Genomic DNA, 5,422 nt, shown 5'->3' on the forward strand with positions numbered 1-5,422 from the left:
TCTTCTGAGGCAATGTCAGTTGATCCAGATCACTTAGTTCATTGGTGAACAAGGGAGGTTCATATTCCCAAGTTTCAATGCCAAATAATTTGGCATTCAGCTTCATGATTGCACCAAGGAACTTGGCAGCTTGCTCTTCAGTAACATCCTCATTCTCTTCAGAAGAGGAATACTCATCAGAGCTCATGAAGGGCATAAGGAGGTTCAATGGAATCTCTATGGTCTCTAGATGAGCCTTAGAGTCCTTTGGTTCCTCAGAGGAAAGCTTCCTTATTAATCACTGAACGTCCCAGGAGGTCTTCCTCCTTGGGATTCACATCCTCTCCTTCCCTTGCAGGTTCGGCCATGGTGCTTATGTCAATGGCCTTGCACTCCCCTTTTGGGTTCTCTTCTGTATTGCTTGGGAGAGTACTAGGAGGGATTTCAGTGATCCTCTTACTCAGCTGGCCCACTTGTGCTTCCAAATTTCTAATGGAAGACCTTGTTTCATTCATGAAACTTACAGTGGCCTTGGACAGATCAGAGACTAAGTTTGCCAAATTAGAGGTATTTTGTTCAGAATTCTCTGTCTGTTGCTGAGTGGATGATGGAAAAGGCTTGCTATTGCTAAACCTGTTTCTTCCACCATTATTAAAGCCTTGTTGAGGCCTTTGATCCTTCCATGAGAGATTTGGATGATTTCTCCATGATGGATTATAGGTGTTTCCATAAGGTTCACCCATGTAATTTACCTCTGCTATTGCAGGGTTTTCAGGATCATAAGCTTCTTCTTCAGAAGATGCCTCTTGAGTACTGTTGGATGCAGCTTGCATTCCATTCAGACTCTGAGAAATCATATTGACTTGCTGAGTCAATATTTTGTTCTGAGCCAATATGGCATTCAGAGTATCAACTTCAAGAACTCCCTTCTTCATAGGCGTCCCATTACTCACAGGATTCCTCTCAGAAGTGTACATAAACTGGTTATTGGCAACCATGTCGATGAGTTCTTGAGCTTCTGTAGGCGTTTTCTTTAGGTGAATGGATCCACCTGCAGAAGTGTCCAATGACATCTTTGATAGCTTAGATAAACCATCATAGAATATATCCAGGATGGTCCATTCTGAAAGCATGTCAGAAGGACACTTTTTGGTCAACTATTTGTATCTTTCCCAAGCTTCATAGAGGGATTCACCATCTTTTTGTTTGAAGGTTTGAACATCCACTCTAAGCTTGCTCAGCTTTTGAGGAGGAAAGAACTTGGCTAAGAAAGCCGTGACCAGCTTATCCCAAGAGTTCAGGCTGTCTTTGGGTTGAGAGTCCAACCACACTCTAGCTCTGTCTCTTACAGCAAAAGGGAAAAGCATGAGCCTGTAGACTTCAGGATCTACTCCATTAGTCTTAACAGTATCACATATCTGCGAGAATTCAGTTAAGAACTGAAAAGGATCTTCAGATGGAAGTCTATGAAACTTGCAGTTCTGCTGCATCAGAGAAACTAATTGAGGTTTCAGCTCAAAGTTGTTTGCTCCAATGGCAGGAATGGAGATGCTTCTTCCATGTAAATTAGAATTTGGTGCAGTAAAGTCACCAAGCATTCTCCTTGCATTGTTGTTGGGTTCGGCTACCATCTCCTTTACTTGTTCGAAATTTTCAATCAAGTTGTCTCTGGATTGTTGTAATTTAGCTTCTCTTAATTTCCTCTTCAGAGTCTTTTCAGGTTCTGGATCAGCTTCAACAAGAATGCCTTTTTCTCTGTCCCTGCTCATAAGAAAGAGGAGAGAAAAAGAAAAGAAGAGGAATCCTCTATGTCACAGTAAAGAGGTTCCTTATTGTTAGTAGAAGAAAAGAAGAAGAGAAAAATCTGAACTCATAAAAAGAGAGAGAGGGTTCGGATTTTTAGTGGGTGAGGGAGAGATGTTAGTAGATGAATAAATAAATAGAATAAGATGAGAGAGGGGAAATTTCGAAAATAATTTTTGAAAAAGAGTTAGTGATTTTTGAAAATAGTTTTTGAAAAAGGTTAGTAGTTTTTTTTTTCGAAAATTCAAAATAAAAATAAAATAATTAGTTAATTAAAAAGAAATTTTTGAAAAAGGGGGAAGATATTTTCGAAAATAGAGAGAGAGTTAGTTAGGTGGTTTTGAAAAAGGTAAGAAACAAACAAAAAGTTAGTTAGTTAGTTGAAACAAATTTTGAAAAGATAAGAAGTTAGGAAGTTAGAAAAGATATTTTGAAATCAAATTTTTGAAAAAGATAAGATAAGAAGATATTTTTGAAAAGATATTATTGAAATTAGTTTTTGAAAAAGATTTGATTTTTAAAATCACAATTAATGACTTGATTCACAAGAAATCACAAGATATGATTCTAAAACTTAAAGTTTGAATCTTTCTTAACAAGCAAGTAACAAACTTGAAATTTTTGAATCAAAACATTAATTGTTATTATTATTTTCGAAAATTTGATGTAAAATTAAGAAAAAGATTTTTGAAAAATATTTTTGAAATTTTCGAAAATAACTAAGAAAAATGAAAAAGATTTGATTTTTGAAAAAGATTTTGAAAAAGATAGGATTTTTAAAATGAAAATTTGATTTGACTCATAAAAACAACTTGATTTTAAAAATTTTTGAAAAAGTCAAATCTAATTTTTGAATTTATGAGAGAGAAAAAAAAAGGGAAAGATATTTTTTTATTTTTGAATTTTTATGATGAGAGAGAAAAACAAGAAAAATGATGCAATGCATGAAAGTTATGGATCAAAACAATGAATGCATGCAAGAATGCTATGAATGTCAAGATGAACACCAAGAACACTATGAAGATCATGATGAACATCAAGAACACATATTTGAAAAATTTTTTATGCAAAGAAAACATGCAAGACACCAAACTTAGAATTCTTTAATGCTTAGACACAAAGAATTCAAGAATGCATATGAAAAACAAGAAAAGACACAAAACATGCAAATGCAAAGATCAAATAAGAAGACTTACCCAAGAACAACTTGAAGATCATGAAGAACACTATGAATGCATGAGAGTTTTCGAAAAATGCAAGATGCACATGCAATTGACACCAAACTTATAACATGACACATGACTCAAACAAGAAACACAAAAAATATTTTTGATTTTTATGATTTTCTAATTTTTTTGGATTTTTATTTTATGTTTTTCGAAAATTATTTAGAAAAGAGAAAAATAAGGATTCAAAATTTTTAATATGAATTCCAGGAATCTTATGCTCTAAAGCTCCAATCAAAGGGTCAGGCATGGCTTAATAGCCAGCCAAGCTTTAGTATGTAACTCAGACATGACACGTCTAACATGCCCTATAGTCGTATTAGACATGGCTTTACAGCCAGCCATGCTTCATGAAACACTAGAATTCATTCTTTAAAAATTCTGAAGAAAATTACATTTTTGAAAACACATTTTTTTTTCGAAAAACAAAAGAAAAATTTTTGAAAGATTTTTGAAAAATTTTTGAAAACAAAACAAAAAGAAAGTTACCTAATCTGAGCAACAGGATGAACCGTTAGTTGTCCAAACTCAAACAATCCCCGGCAACGGCGTCAAAAACTTGGTGCGCAGAAATTGTGATTACACTTTAATTATGTAAAATTCATCGCTCTTTCTTTCCCTGGTAATGCCGCCAAAAACATGATGCCAATACCATGGTTCACAACTTCTTACAACTAACCAGCAAGTGCACTGGGTCGTCCAAGTAATACCTTACGTGAGTAAGGGTCGAATCCCACAGAGATTGTTGGTATGAAGCAAGCTATGGTCACCTTGTAAATCTCAGTCAGGCGGATATAAAATAGTGATGGAGTTTTCGAAATTAAATAATAAAAGAGGGATAGAAATACTTATGTAATTCATTGGTGAGAATTTCAGATAAGCGAATAGAGATGCTTTCGTTCCTCTGAACCTCTGCTTTCCTGCTATCTTCATCCAATCAGTCTTACTCCTTTCCATGGCTGGCTTTATGTAATGCATCACCATTGTCAATGGCTACTTTCGGTCTTCTCTCGGGAAAATGATCCAAATGCCCTGTCACGGCACGGCTAATCGTCTGGAGGCATCACCCTTGTCAATGGTTTACATCCTATCCTTTCAGTGAAAATGGTCAACGCACCCTGTCACGGCACGGCTATTCATCTGTCGGTTCTCGATCATGCTGGAATAGGATTTACTATCCTTTTGCGTTCTGTCACTACGCCCAGCAATCGCGAGTTTGAAGCTCGTCACAGTCATTCAATAATTGAATCCTACTCGGAATACCACAGACAAGGTTTAGACCTTCCGGATTCTCTTGAATGCCGCCATCATTCTAGCTTACACCACGAAGATTCTGATTAAGAGATCTAAGAGATACTCATTCAGTCGAAGGTAGAACGGAAGTGGTTGTCAGGCACGCGTTCATAGGGAATGATGATGATTGTCACGTTCATCACATTCAGGTTGAAGAGCGAATGAATATCATAGAAGCGAAATAAGATGAATTGAATAGAAAATAGTAGTACTTTGCATTAATCTTTGAGGAACAGCATAGCTCCACACCTTAATCTATGGAGTGTAGAAACTCTATCGTTAAAAATACATAAGTGAAAGGTCCAGGCATAGCCGAATGGCCAGCCCCTCTGATCTAAGAACCAGGCGTCCAAAGATGTCTAATACAATAGTAAAAGGTCCTATTTATAATAAACTAGTCACTAGGGTTTACAGAAATAAGTAATTGATGCATAAATCCACTTCCAGGGCCCACTTGGTGTGTGCTTGGGCTGAGCTTGAGTGTTGCACGTGTAGAGGTCCTTCTTGGAGTTGAACGCCAGTATTTGTGCCAGTTTGGGCGTTCAACTCTGGTTTTGGATCCTTTTCTGGCGCTGGACGCCAGAATTGGGCAGAGAGCTGGCGTTGAACGCCAGTTGGCGTCATCTATTCTTAGCCAAAGTGTGGACTATTATATATTGATGGAAAGCCCTGGATGTCTACTTTCCAACGAAATTGGAAGCGCGCCATTTCGAGTTCTGTAGCTCTAGAAAATCCACTTTGAGTGCAGGGAGGTCAGAATCCAACAGCATCAGCAGTCCTTCTTCAACCTCTGAATCTGATTTTTGCTCAAGTCCCTCAATTTCAGTCAGAAAATACCTGAAATCACAGAAAAACACACAAACTCATAGTAAAGTCCAGAAATGTGAATTTAACATAAAAACTAATGAAAACATCGCTAAAAGTAACTAGATCCTACTAAAAACATACTAAACACAATGCCAAAAAGCGTATAAATTATCCGCTCATCAAACTGCAAGGAAGTATGTTCTTATTATTGGCTATAAAGGTTGTAATTGGGGTTTAGAAGGTGAGAAGCAAGTGATTTGAATGACAAGTAGAGTAAATGGCAATTAAAATAAATAAATACTATAAAGCAAACT

General features: G+C 36.5%; 1 non-coding gene across 1 annotated transcript; it reads left to right on the forward strand.

Moving 5' to 3' along the window:
• Window positions 1-1,106: 1,106 nt before the first annotated feature.
• On the forward strand, window positions 1,107-1,214 carry LOC112780325 (small nucleolar RNA R71). Its single transcript, XR_003191169.1, has one exon. It is a non-coding gene; the product is annotated as a small nucleolar RNA R71 (small nucleolar RNA).
• The last annotated feature ends 4,208 nt before the right edge of the window (window positions 1,215-5,422 follow it).

This window comes from Arachis hypogaea, chromosome 19 (genome assembly GCF_003086295.3).
Source record: "Arachis hypogaea cultivar Tifrunner chromosome 19, arahy.Tifrunner.gnm2.J5K5, whole genome shotgun sequence".
Classification (NCBI taxonomy): domain Eukaryota; kingdom Viridiplantae; phylum Streptophyta; class Magnoliopsida; order Fabales; family Fabaceae; genus Arachis; species Arachis hypogaea.